This window comes from Bison bison, unplaced genomic scaffold (assembly GCF_000754665.1).
Source record: "Bison bison bison isolate TAMUID 2011002044 unplaced genomic scaffold, Bison_UMD1.0 scf7180017864037, whole genome shotgun sequence".
In the NCBI taxonomy this organism is placed as follows: Eukaryota; Metazoa; Chordata; class Mammalia; order Artiodactyla; family Bovidae; genus Bison; species Bison bison.
In genome coordinates this window covers 8,570,163-8,584,932 of record NW_011494609.1, presented here as the reverse complement: position 1 = coordinate 8,584,932, position 14,770 = coordinate 8,570,163, and the positions used below count along the sequence as shown (strand labels likewise).

At 47.7% G+C, this 14,770-nt stretch overlaps 1 protein-coding gene across 1 annotated transcript in view; it reads left to right on the top strand.

Annotated features, from left to right (window-relative positions):
- Positions 1-14,770, top strand: part of SLC37A1 (solute carrier family 37 (glucose-6-phosphate transporter), member 1) — a 101,566-nt gene that overhangs the window by 11,377 nt on the left and 75,419 nt on the right. The window lies entirely within an intron of this gene.

Sequence of the window (14,770 nt, the reverse complement as noted above, 5' to 3'; positions counted from 1 at the left end):
TCTTCAGAGCTCAGCTTTCTTTATTGTCCAACTCTCACATCCATACATGACTACTGGAAAAACCATAGCTTTGACTAGATCAACCTTTGTTGGCAAAAGAATGCCTCTGCTTTTTAATATGCTGTCTAGGTCAGTCATAGCTTTGCTTCCAAGGAACAAGCATCTTTTAATTTCATGGCTGCGGTCACCATCTGCAGTGATTTTGGAGCCCAAGAAAATAAAGTCTGTCACTGTTTCCCCATCTGTTTGTCATGAAATGATGGGACTGGATGCCAGGATCTTAGTTTTTTGAATGTTGAAATTTAAGCCAACTTTTTTCCACTTTCCTCTTAAAATTATTTTGACTCAATCAAGATTTGATATAAAAGAATGAGTGAAAATGTTCAATACACATTTGAAGGATGTAGAGGTGGTACTTGAGGAAACTGTACTCCAGTGTGTTACTAAGCAAGTGCTGTTTCACGTGTCTTCTCTGGGTACCTGCTTCCCCCGGCTATGGAATGACCCTCAAAAGCCCTTTCTCAGCTGTAGGTTCTGGCCTGTCCTCTATGGTTCTGGCATCCCTGCTTGTCTGTACGTCTCTCTCTCTTCCCCAGGTCTGGTTTTTTATGTTCTAGCTGCTAGGACAAGCCTCTAGGCAGTCATAAAGCAAATGCAATCATCAGAAGACATAAACAAGTCATTACCCTCTCCCTCCCCAAAGAGGAGAGTCAGGAGGTGACTAGAGTGAGCTATGTCCTAGTGATCTAGAAAAGGTAGCACCTGGGGGAGCCCAGGGCCAAGCCTTCCAGTGACCAAGTGAGTGCCGAGGTCATCATTGGAAGCTGTGGTGGGAGCTGGCACTGTCACCCCTGGGTGAGCAAGGTGGATTCAGCTGCCTGGGCAGAGAGCCTCCCCGTTCACAGCCAGACTTTCCCAGGCTCCATGTTGGCTGGGAAAAGATGGGCTTGGTAGAGAGAACATGAGTATAATTGCCCCTCGGTTTCTGTGGGGAGTTGGGTCTAGAACCCCACCTCCAGCAGATACCAAACTCTAAGTATGCTCAAGTTCTTTATATGGTATCCTGTTTGCGTACAACCCACACTCATCCTCCCATATACTTTATCTCTGTTGCTATTGTTTAGTCCTAAGTCCTGTCCAACTCTTTGCGACCCCATGGACTACAGCACACCAGGCCTCCCTGTCCTTCTCATAGTTTGCTCAAATTCATGTCCCTTGAGTCAGTGATGTTATCTAACCATCCCATCCTCAGCCTCCCCCTTCTCTTCCTACTCTCAATCTTTCCTAGCATCAGGGTCTTTTCCCATGAGTTGGCTCTTCGCATCATGTGGCCAAAGTATTGAAGCCTCAGCTTCAGCATCAGTCCTTCCAATGAATATTCAGGGCTGGTTTCCTTTAGGTTTGACTGGTTGGATCTCCATGCAGCCCAAGGGACTCTCAAGAGTCTTCTCCAACACCACAGTTCAAAAGCTTCAGTTCTTTGGCATCCAGCCTTCTTTATGGTCCAACTCTTGCATCCATACATGACTACTGGGAAAACCACATCTTTGATTCTACTGACCTTTGTTGGCAAAGTGACATGTCTGCTTTTTAATACGCTATCTAAGTTTGTCATACCTTTCCTTCCAAGGAACAAGCATCTTCTAATTTCATGGCTACAGTCACCATCTGCAGTGATTTTGGAACCCAAGAAAATAAAGTCTGTCACTGCTTCCACTTTTCCCCTTCTATTTGCTATGAAGTAATGGGACCGGATGCCATTATCTTAGTTTTTTGAATGTTGATTTTCAAGTCAGCTTTTTCACTCTCCTCTTTCACCTTCTACAAGAGGCTCTTTAGTTCCCCTTCACTTTCTGCCATTAAAGTGGTATCATCTACATATCTGAGGTTGTTGGTATTTCTCCCGGCAGTGTTGATTCCAGCGTGACTGATTCATCCAGTCTGGCATTTCACATGATGTACTCTGCATATAAGTTAAATAAACAGGGTGACAATATACATCCTTGATGTAGTCCTTTCCCAATTTTGAACTAGTCCATTGTTCCATGTCCAATTCTAACTGTTGCTTCTTTACCTGAAAAAAGGTTTCTCAAGAACCAGGTAACGTGGTCTGGTAGTCCCATCTTTTTAAGAATTTTCAAAAAAAAGAAAAAAGAATTTTTCAGTTTGTTGTGATCCAACTGTCAAAGCCTTTTGCATAGTCAATAAAGGAGAAGTAGATGTTTTTCTGAAGTTCTGTTGTTTTCTCTGTGAGCCAATGGATGTTGGCCATTTCATCTCTGGTTCCTCTGCCTTTTCTGAACCCAGCTTGTACATTGGGAAGCTCTTGGTTCACACACTGTTGAAGCCTGGCTTGAAGTCAGGTTATGTCTAGATGACTTCTAATACCTAATACAATGTCAATGCTGTGTCAATAGTTGTTGGTGTGTAGCAAATCCAAGTTTTGTTTTTTGGAGCTTTCTTGAATTTTTTTTTAAGTATTTTTAATATTTTCCATCCACTGGTTGGTTGAATCTACAGATGCAGAATCCAAAGGTGAACAGGGCCCACTGTAGCCACATTCTCCCACCAGGCTGTTAACATATTGTTTCAAATAAAAGCACCCCCTCTTCATAAATCACCAAATACAGGCCCAGAGGGAAATTTAAAGTACAACCCTGTGATTTATAACACATAATTTACCAAATCACACCTAGACTGAAAAGTGTCAAGCTTTGTGGAAGACCTCATAAAAAGATTCCAATTCGCAGACTTCCCTGGTGGTCCAGTGGTTAAGGCTTCACCTTCCAATGCGAGGGTCGCAGGTTCAATCCCTGGCTGGGGGCTAAGGTCCCCCATGCCTTGGGATCAAAACACCAAAACATAAAAAAAAACAGAAGCAATACTGTAACAAATTCAATAAAGACTTTAAGATGATCCACATCAAAAAATCTTAAAAAAAAAAAAAAGATTCCAACTTTCTTATCCTGTTTATCTGCACTAGCTCAGCTGGAGGTGGGGGAGGGGGTCCATGGTATGACTCCACTCCTTTGCTGATGAGCCAGATTCCTGTTTTCCTCTCCCTGACCTACTACCTATAGGCTTAAAACTAGGAGGAATTACAACAGATGGACTCCAGCAACAAGTTAGCCCTGGGGTGGGGCTGGGGGGTTCCTGGCTGAAAGCATAGGTCAGTGCAAATATCCAGTAGCCCCCATGGAGCCAGGGTCTGGCTACTCCCAAGGCTCTCAGGCATTTTCCAGGGACCACTCCCCTTATTACAGCACAGAAAAAAAGCAAGAAACATCACCAGGGGCTGGGAGCAGGAACATTTGACCCTGTCTTAGACAGGCAGTTTGCTGAGGGCCACCCTTGCAAATGGGCAGGTGCCTCAGTGTTAGATGTTATCACAGGACAGCTCAGACTTTAAAGAATCTGCCTGCCAGCACAGGAGATGCGAATTTGATCCCTGGGGTGGGAAGATCCGCTGGACAAGGGATCAACCATCTACTCCAATATTCCAGTCCATGGACTCCAGTCCATGGGGTCACAAAGAGTCAATCACGACTGAGTGACTAAAACACACACCCTTGCAAATGGGAGGGTGCCTCCATGTTAGGTGTTATCACAGGATTTGCAAAGCTACTCTCCACAAAATGTGTCCTAACGCAGGATGTGAAAGTTGCTTAGTCATGTCCAACTCTTTGCAACCCCATGAGGATACAGTCCATGGAATTCTCCAGGCCAGACTACTGGAATGGGTAGCCTTTCCCTTCTCCAGGGGATCTTCCCAACCCAGGGATCGAACCGAGGTCTCCCTCATTACAGGCAGATTCTTTACCAGCTGAACCACAGTATCATGAAGTCTAAAATCCTACCACTAATGAGTCATGGCCTAGGCTAAGCATGTGTGTGTGTGCCTTCTATCTTTGTTTTTTACATTAATTTTATTATAATTATTATTATTCTATTTGAAAAAACATGGCTTGGTGCTTTTTGTGCCTCTTCTCACAGCCCAGAGGCAGCAACTCTCCACTCTGACCCTTTTCTCTGTTTATAAAGAAACTATGAGTTCCCTGAGATTGTTCTGTCCAGCTTAGACTTCTCGGCACTCTTGTTTTGGAGCTGAGCTCAGTCTCTGACATTCCCTGACAATGTTTCTAAATACTGTTAAACCCTGCTGCCTGGGCCCTTCCCATCCAGACGAGAGCCTCGGGTGGGGACAGAGTGAGTCAGCTAGGGTTGAGTCAAGAGGTTGGCAGCTTGCAGCACCCCAAGGCCTGGCCTTCTTTTTCTTTATTTATCTTTGTCTTTGCTGGGTCTTCCTTACTGCTCAGACTTTCTCTAGCTGCGGAGAGCGAGGGCTGCTCTAGTTGCAGTGCACAGGCTTCTCACTGCAGTATCTTCTTTTGCTGTCTAGCACGGGATCCCGAGTGAAGGACTTGAGTAGTTGCAGCTGCTCAGCTGTAGCGCACAGGCTCAGTGATTGTGATGCCATGGCTTAGTTGCTCTGAGTCTTGTGGGATCAGGGATCGAATTTGTGTCTTCTGTGTTAGCGGGTGAATTCTTCACCACTGAGCCACCAGGGAAGCCTGAAGGCCTGGCCTTCTTCTCTCTGGGCCCCCGGGGACCTAGGAGGCCTGCTTCTCCATCCTTGGTGGGACCACAACTCCTTGGCATGTGGACTCTTGTCTGCCTGCAATACAGGACATGCTTCTAGTGGGAGGCTTTTCATTCTGTTCTTTACCAACAACATTAGCAACTGAACCAAAAACCTCCCTGGTGCACCGGTTGACCACCCCATACTGCTAGAATTTTTGCTGTTTGATCAATAGAGATAAAATGAGATGCCTTCACAGTAAGTAAACATGTACTGATGTTACCTTTCCTTATCTCTCCAATAATATTTCATGCTTTCCATGCCTCGAAGCAGGAGGCATTTTCTTGTGCTCTGAAGCCCAGCTTCCTCAAGGCTCCCTCTGGGGCCCTTGTCCCCCTCTGCCCTCCCCGGGCAATGTCTGCCCTCTCTGGATTTGCACCTGCCATGCCTCATGGTTTCCCTGCAGAGACAGAACTTCTTGGTGGAAGGTCCTTTTTTTTTTTTGTCTTATTTCTCATGGCAACCCCTGCTTCTACATAGAACTTATTGTGCATGTAGTTCAGTTCAGTAGCTCAGTCATGTCCAACTTTTTGCGACCCCATGGACTGCAGCACACCAGGATTTCCAGTTCATCACCAACTCCCAGAGCTTGCTCAAACTCATGTCCATTGAGCCATTGGTGCCATCCAACCATCTCATCCTCTGTCACCCCCTTCTGTTCCTGCCTTCAATCTTTCCCAGCATCAGGGTCTCTTCCAAGAGTCAATTCTTCACATCAGGTGTCCAAAGTATTGGAGTTTCAGCTTCAGAAATTCCTTTAGAATTGAATGGTTTGATCTCCTTGCAGTCCAAGGGACTCTCAAGAATCTTCTCCAACACCACAGTTCAAAAGCATCAATTCTTCTGCACTCAGCTTTCTTTATGGTCCCACTCTCACATCCATACATGACTACTGTAAAAACCATAGCTTTGACTAGACAGACTTTGTCAGCAAAGTAAATGTCTCTGCTTTTTAATATGCTGTCTAGGTTGGTCATAGCTTTTCTTCCAAGCAGCAAACATCTTTTAATTTCATGGCTGCAGTCACCATCTGCAGAGATTTTGGAGCTCCCGAAAATAGTCTGTCACTGTTTCCATTGTTTCCCCATCTATTTGCCATGAAGTGATGGACTGGATGCCATGACCCTCGTTTTCTGAATGTTGAGTTTTAAGCCAACTTTTCTACTCTCCCTTTTCACTTTCATCAAGAGGCTCTTTAGCTCCTCTTTGCTTTCTGCCATAAGGGTGGTGTCACTACATATCTGAGGTTCTTGACATTTCTCCCGGCAATCTTGATTCCAGCTTGTGCTTCATCCACTCTGGCATTTCACATGACGTACTCTGCATATAAGTTAGATAAGCAGGTCAACAACATACAGCCTTGACATACTCCTTTCCCAATTTGGAACCAGTCCGTTGTTCCATGTCCAGTTCTAACTGTTGCGTCTTGACCTGTATACAGATTTCTCAGGAGGCAGGTAAAGTGGTCTGGTATTCTCATATCTTTCAGAATTTTCCACAGTTTGTTGTGATCCACACAGTTAAGGGCTTTGCCATAGTCAATAAAGCAGAAGTAAATGTTTTTTCTGCAACTCTCTTTCTTTTTTGATGATCCAACAGATGTTGGCAATTTGATCTCTGGTTCCTCTTCCTTTTCCAAATCCAGCTTGAACATCTGGAAGTTCACTGTTCATGTACTGTTGAAGCCTGGCTTGGAGAATTTTGAGCGTTACTTTGCTAGTGTGTGAGATGAGTGCAATTGTGCAGTAGTTTGAACATTCTTTGGCATTGCCTTTCTTTGGGATTGGCATGAAAACTGACCTTTTCCAGTCCTGTGGCCACTGCTGAGTTTTCCAAATTTGCTGGCATTTTGAGTGCAACACTTTTACAGCATCATCTTTTAGGACTTGAAATAGCTCAGCTGGAATTCTATCACCTCCACTAGCTTTGTTCATAGTGATACTTCCTAAGTCCCACCTGACTTTGGACTCCAGGATGTCTGGCTTGGTGATTGGTTATCTGGGTCATTAAGATATTTTTGTATAGCTCTTCTGTGTATTCTTGCCACCTCTTCTTAATATCTTCTGCTTCTGTTAGGTCCATATCATTTCTGTCCTTTATTTTGCCCATCTTTGCATGAAATGTTCCCTTGGTATCTCTGATTTTCTTGAAGAGATTGCTAGTCTTTCCCATTCTGTTGTTTTCCTCTATTTCTTTGCATTGATCACTGAGGAAGGCTTTCTTATCTCTCCTTGCTGTTCTTTGGGACTCTGTATTCAGATAGGTATATCTTTCCTTTTCTCTTTTGCCTTTCACTTCTCTTCTTTTTTCAGCTGTTTGTAAGTAAGTGTTAGTCGCTCAGTCATGCCGGACTCTTTGTGACCCCATGGACTGCAGCCCACCAGGCTCCTGTGTCCCTGGGATTTTCCAGGCAAGGATACTGGAGTGGGTTGCCATTTCCTTCTCCAGGGGATCTTTCCGACCCAGGGATTGAACCAGGGTCTCCTGCACTGCAGGCAGATTCTTTACGGACTGAACTATAAGGGAAGCCCTACAGGGAAGCTGTTTGTAAGACTGCCTCAGACAACCATTTTTCCTTTTTGCATTTCTTTTTCTTGGGGACGGTCTTGATCACTGCCTCCTGTACAGTGTCCTGAACCTCTGTCCATAGTTCTTCAGGTACATAGTAGGTGCTCATTTTTGGTGACTCTCTCATATGGATGACCCCACCTTCCAGCAGGGTTGAAATTGCCTCTTTCTTAAGACCAGGGAAAGGAGTGAATGTTCCCTGTGAATAGAGGGTGGTGAAAGCTGAGCCTTCCACGTGGAGCTGTCCACTGCTGTGTCATCTCTCAGTGCCACTGGACTCTCGGACACATTTGCACTGCCTCACAGACTAGCACCAAAAGACGTTCATCTCATGACCTTCCTTCTGGTTTCCCAGCTGCGCCTGCTGTCCCCTCCTCAGGGTTCCTAGAGGTTCCCCTCAACTCTCTGGATGTCCCCCCAAAAGACTCCCTCTTCACTTTCACAGCTGACTTCTTTCTGTGACAAAGGGAACAGAGGTAAGACTCCACCCCTCGTGCCTTTTCACCTGCCAAGGGACTGCGCTCTGCTCCTGCCCTTTTCCTTCACCCCTTCTCCAGCCCGAGGCTCATTCCTCCTCACATACTCTGGATTCCTGCTCTTTCTTCCTGTAGTGGGACTTGTGTCGTTAAAGCTTGGAGCTCCCTTTCCTGCCCACCCCCACCTTCCCTTCTGGCTGCTCCAGGACCTGGCCTCCTGGGGGAGGGGCTGACTCCAGTCTGGGCAGGATATGCATGACTCTGTGTCACCCTGGAAGACAAAGTACCTGGGTCACATCAGAAGGACCCAGGAGTCACTTAGAAGAGCCTCCCACTGGCCAAGGACTGGCCAGTGTGGTCCAGTGAGATTCAGGGAGGAGAGTAACAAAGGGAGTGGATGCAAACACAGCGACTGTGGCTCCACCCACTAATGCTGAGCATGAAAACGCAGAGCACAAAAAACTCATGGCTCACTTTTGAAGAATACTAGAAAATCAGCTCATTTTTTGGACAACTGATGAATAAGGAACCTTTATCCTGCCTTTCCTATATGAACTGTGCCTCAGAGTTAACTGAATAATTGAATGATTGATGAGGGGACATTTTTCTTTATGTATATATAGAGAGAGAGAGAGAGAAAGAGAGAGCAGCACATTTATATAATTTTATTTATGTATTGTTTACTGTGCTGGGTCTTCATTGCTGCCCAAGCTTTCTCTAGTAGGGGTTACTCTTCATTGCAGTACATGGGCTTACTGCAGTGGCTTCTCTTATTGCAGAGCACAGGCTCCAGGGCACACGGGCTTCAGTAGCTGTAGCTCACAGGCTCATTAGTTGTGGTTCCTGGGCTCTAGAGTGCGGGCTCAGTAGTCTTGGCACATGGGCTTAGTTGCTCCACAGTATATGGGATCTTCCTAGACCAGGGATTGAACCCGTGTCTCCTGCATTGGCAGTCAGATTATTTACCACTGAGCCACCAGGGAAACCCCAGAGGGGATGTTTCTTTTTATAAAAGTATGCTAGCAAATAAAAAAGAAACAATGGAATTCTGATAGCGGCATCTCACAAGTATGGATTCTATCTCTAATGAAGTAATGAATTTAGGTGCTGCTGCTGCTGCTAAGTTGCTTCAGTCGTGTCTGACTCTGTGTGACCCCACAGACGGCAGCCCACCAGGCTCCCCTGTCCCTGGGATTCTCCAGGCAAGAACACTGGAGTGGGTTGCCATTGCCTTCTCCAATGCATGAAAGTGAAAAGTGAAAGTGAAGTCGCTCAGTCGTGTCCAACTCTTCGCGACCCCATGGACTGCAGCCCACCAGGCTCCTCCATCCATGGGATTTTCCAGGCAAGAGTACTGGAGTGGGGTGCCATTGCTGTCTCTGGAATTTAGGTGAGGCATGTCTAATACCGCAGAGGATGACCCGAGGCTCGGTGCCTCTCTGCCTTGAATCAACCAGAATATGATCAGACCTCGAGACCTCATTGCTAGTTTCAGGAAATACAAAGGAAATGCACAAAGAATGAGTTTGATCATGTCATGAAGAAGGAGTCAGCACAGCACACAGTGTAGGAAGCTCCACAAGAAGAAGGGCCCGGCTTCCGTGATGACAGCGACAAATGGCTCAGGACAAAGACAGAGGGGAATCTCCTGACGGAGAGACCTAGGAGACATGTCAGACGATACGCTAGCATGGGCTGTTCGTGTCCCCACCTGAAAGTGAACTCAGAGCATGAGACCTCTTACAGGACACTCAGGGGAGTGAAAACATGGGCTGGGTAGTTGATGCTGCTATAGGATTATTCTTGCTTGGGGGAGCCATGATGATGGTAAAGTGGTTATGCTTAAAAATATATCTTTTAGAAATACATGTGAAATTGTATAGGTGAAATATAATGTCTGGGATTTTCTGCAAAATAATCCTGGGACAGGAAGTGAGTCAAGACAGGAAACAAAACTGGCCATACACTGATCGTTGACGAAGGCTGGTGTTGGGTCCCTGGGGCTTTGTTATGTTATCTCCATTTTCATCTATGCTTGAAAATGTCCACACATTTAAAACATATCCCTTCTCCTCCCTAAGTCCCTCTCCAGCGTTGGGCCTTTCCTTTCTTGGTACAGCCAATCTTCCTGGAATGGTTTTCTGCTCCACGCTGTCTCCTTTTCCACACCCACCCCACCCCACACCCATGGAAACTTCAGTCATCCCCTTCCAGGTGAAGTCAGTAGATGCTGACTTCTTTGCAGCCTCCAGTGTCTCCCTCGGGTTCCTGGACATCACAGTCTTCTGGCTTTTCCCTCTGCTCCATCCTCAGCTTCCAGCCCGTCTCCCTGCGTGGCCCATAGGTGTTGGCAAGCTTTCTTCCCTCCTGGTCGTCTACACCCACATCCCTCACCAGCCTAGGGTTCTTCCACAGACTCCAGACACGCATGTCCAACTCCAGTCAACATCCCCACTGAATGGTCCTTCAGGAACCGATCGCTCAACAAATATAAACTAATTCCCTGTCCCCGCCTCCGCCCCTCGAGTCTGTTTGTCCTCTCTTTGTTCCCTGTCTCTGTGAAGACGCCACCATCCACGTAACTGCCCAGGTCCAACAGTTGGGTGTCCACCCTCCTCCTCCTCATTTGCCTCCTTTCTGTCACCTCTTAGACCTTCCTTCCATCTGCGCTCCCAGACAACCGTCAGATTGCTGCCAGAGTCCTCAGCCTTGCCCTCTCACTCACCCCGCTCCATCCCCACTCCCCAATCAGCCTGTCTTGGAGGCTTTTGTACCTGCAGTGCTCCCTCTGCACAGACTTCTCTTCTCCAAGCTCTAGGCCAACTCCTAGTGTGCTCCTGACATGTCACCTCCTGTGACCATCAAGTCTGGGTCAGGCAACCCTCTTTGTCACCCATGTCCACTATTGGACTTCTCAGGTGGCGCAGTGTTAAAGAATCTGCCTACCAATGCAGGAGACTCAGGTTCGATCCCTGGGTCAGGAAGATCTCCTGGAGGAGGAAATGGCAACCCACTACAGTATTCTTGCCTGGGAAATCCCATGGACAGAGGAGTCTGGTGGGCTACAGTCTATGGGGTCACAAAGAGTCAGACAAGACTTAGAGACTAAACAGCAGCAACAGTGTCTCCTATTATAACGAGTTGGTATTGTGATCGCTGGTGACCTGACACCTCCGCTAGCTGGAAGCTCTTGGCAAGGAAAGGACCACATCTGTCCAGCGCTGCACTGTGTCCAGGGGATTCTCCTAGCCTCCACCCCCTCCTAGTCAGGCAGTGGGAGGTCTGGAGCAGAGCTGGGGCTGTGGATTCCCTGAATCTTTCCCCCGCTACTCCTCTGCTAAAGTTCCTGTCAGTCCAACAGGTCCCTCTGTAGCCTTAGCGCCCTGGATCCCAGTGACAGCCCACTCCCCTGACTTCCACGGACCTCAGGTGCCAACTTCCTGATGCTGCTCACCTGGGAGTGCCCTCCCTAGGACTGTTCAGGCTTATACAGAACCTTACAGCCTTGTTCTGTGTTAAATAATGTTCCCCTCCTGCCCTGCCCCACCCCGCAAATTCATGTTCTTCCCTGAAGCTCTGAATGTGGCCTTAGTGGAAATGGGATCACTGCAGATATAATGAGTTTAGTTGAATTCCTCCTGGAGTTGGGAGCATAAATCCAGCATAACTGGTGTCCTTATCAGAGGGAAAAAGAGATACAGACAGAGGGAGAGAAGACAATGTGAATGCAGACAAGCCTGGAGAAGGTAAAAACAGAGGCTGATTAGAGCCATGTAGTTACAAGAAGGCAATGGCAGCCCACTCCAGTATCCTTGCCTGGAGAATCCCATGGACAGAGGAACCTGGAAGGCTACAGTCCATGGGGTTGCAAAGAGTTGGACACAACTGAGCAGCTAACACACACACACACACACACCCCGACAAGGTAAAAAACACCCAGGATGGCCAGTGACATCAGAAGCTGAGAGAAAGACGTGAAACAGAAACTTCCCTGGAGACTTTGGAGGGAGCACATCCCTGCCGACATCTTTTTTCTTTTTATTAGATTTTTTTTTCTTAATGTGGGCCATTTTTAAAGTCTTTATTGAATTTGTTGAAATATTGGTTTTGTTTTTATGTTTTTGTTTTAGTTTTTTTTGGCTGAGAGGCATGTGTGATCTTAGCTCCCTGGCCAGGAATCAAGCCTGCACCCATGTACTGGGAGGTGAAGTCTTAACCACTGGACCGCCAGGGAAGTCCCCTGCCCGCGTCTTGGCCTCCAGAACCGAGAGACTGTAAATGTCTGTTATCTTAAGTCACCCAGTTTGAGGTCCTTTGTTATGGTCACCCCAGGAAATGAACCTGAGTCCTCCCTCATGCTCACATCAGTTTCCCTCTGAGAGGACCAGCCTGTTCCTGCCACACGCCTTTGCTCTATGAATCCTGGGAAAGCAAGGCCCCCTGTTGACTGAGGCCTCTGTGCCTGGCTTGGGGCTGGCTCCATTAGGCACCCAAGACATGTCTGTTGGATCAGAGTGTTTGTACCTCTCATTGGGTCTGTTCCTCTTTTCTGAAATAAAATCAAAATAAATTCGAACTCGACATGGAAGTTTGAGGTTAAAGCCGAGGGCCACCCAGGCAGATGTGTTCAGGGCAGCCCCAGGTCTGGGCACCCTGGGCTCATCTCTCTGGAAGCCTGGCAGTCGGCTTTGGCACCAGCAGCCCGTAGGCACTGCTGTGCTGACCGACATGCTTCATCATGAGCTTGAAATGCTGGATATGAAATGTCAACTGGGCTGGAAATTTATTTGTTGATTCGCATAAGAAATGTCAACATAACAAGTTGAAAGAAAAGAGTGTTAGATTCTTAAATATAATTTCAACTTTTGGGAAATGTTGTGATTGTAAAAAAGGCTTTCCGGTGGTCATCTACTTTAACCAAGAAAGTGTCCCCATGGTAACATCCCAGCTGTCTCCCATCCTGAGCTTACATGCACCCACGTCAAGCATGAGACCTGGTATGTCCACTGGAGCAATTACTTGTTTTCATTTCAAAATGTGAACTCTTTTATTTGGAAATTTCATACAAATTTACTGTCTCCCTAATACTTTTCAAATATTTCTTACAATCAACCATACAAAATAATAACGTAAAAACTATATTTTGTAAAATATTACTATTTTAATCTTTGTAAAATTAATAGGGGCTTCCCTGGTGGCTCAGTGGTAAGAATCTGCCTGCCAGTGCAGGAGAAGCAGGAGTTGTAGGTTCGATCCCTGGGTTTGGAAGATCCCCCAGAGAAGAAAATGGCAACCAGCTCCTGTATTTTTGCCTGGGAAATTCCATGGACAGAGGTCCACGGAGTCACAAGAGTTAGACACGACTGAGTAACTAAAACAACAACAGCAAAATTGATAGATGAATATTTTTGGCAAATATTATGCAGACCAGCTCAGGTTCCTCTGGTTTTCCCTGGTGTGCCACACAAGGATCATCTCTTTCTAGGTGAGAAATGGTGCAGAAACGGGGGGGCTCCCTGCGCTGAGTTCTCCCGCATCTTTTCATGCTGTTGGCAAACATGGATGAGGCCTTCTGAGTTGGGCAGGACCCTGAGAATCCCTTGGTCCCAGGCTAGGGGCTAGGAGACAGGTTTAGAAATAACCAGTACTAGTTCATTGTGATAGATAAGTCAGGACCCAGAGGTTCCCGTAGCGCCCTGGGAAAGCAGTAAACTGACAAATACTTGACCTAGGTCTTGAAGTTTGAGCTCACTAGAAAAGGCTGGCCTGGAGGCCCAGGGCAGAAATAGCAACCTGCCATGTGAGAAAGTCTTGGAAACTAGAGAATGGTCTGAGCTTTGGTCCTGAAGTCATGAGTGGGTTTGGGTCTTGCTTTCTAGCTAGTAAGGACTGGGGCTCATTCCTGATCCAAAGGCAGGGGTCTTGAAAGGTTTTCCTCAGGAACGCCAAGGTCCAGTCTGCTTTGGGAGGGCAGTTTGAGGTGCTGGAGAAGTGGATTTGGGGAGGGAGGGCTTGCTTGGAGGCTGGGAGCCTGAGGAGCCCTGAGCAGAGCCCTGGGCAGGTGAGAGTGCAGGGTGACTTGGAGGGACAGGGAAGCCAGGCTGGGCAGGCTTGAATCTGCAGGAATGGAGAGTTAGGGAAGGGAGGAGAACTGTCTGAGAGAGGAGGTCTGGGGAAAAAGAGACCTTACCAAGGGGAGACAGAAATCAGGAGACGGGCCGCCTCCCTTGCAGGGTGAGCAGCAGCTCACCTGTGGCTCGACCTCTGGCTTCAGTGAAGTGGCAGTTCTCCTTCCCAAATGGAGGAGGTGTCTCAAAAGCCAACAGAGGTGGGGTGTTTGACACCCAGTTCAGCCAGCGGGAAAGAATGGCACGGTGTTCCCCAGGCACAGCAGGGCCCCGGAGACCCAGGTGGGTGCCTGCCCAGAGGCCACAGGGCCCTCTGTCTCCTACAGACCTCTTGGGCATTTACAGCCAGGCGTTGAATTTGTTTTAGCTTCAAGCGTTGGTTTAATCCTGTGGACACTTCTTCCTGGAGTTTCTTTTCTGTCTCATGGGGTCCTTCCCGGGAGCTGCTTTCCTGGGAGCAGGCACCTGGGCTGGGTTTGGATGCCATGTGTCCACCCTGGGTGCTCTGCGGTCCCGAGGAGAATAATCAGGCTCTGGAGGGGAGGGGGCGGTGCCAAGGGTCGGGATTAGGAGAGGGGAGGTTGGTCTAGAGCAGGTGACTGAGAGCAGGTGAGGTGAGCCGCGTGTCACACTTACACAGGTTTGATCAAAGATGGGTCAACACAGCTATCATGGGCCCCATTTTCATTTAATACAACGTCAGTCTAAGTCTGACCCCTGAAAGGAGGCAATAGGAATAATGTTGGGGGCAGGTGGCAGCGGCAAGACTGCCCCTTTAGTGCCATCCTTTCTCGGAAGCCGCGCTCTGGGTAGGACCTGCCTTGAGGACTAAGCGTCCTTGGGGAACGCCTCTTCGATCAGTGGGAACTCAAGCCCGGGCGCGCGCAGGCAGGTGCCGCCGGGACCTGGGGCCGCGGGGAGGACTCCTGCGCGGCGATGCCCCGGGCTCCGCGTGGGGG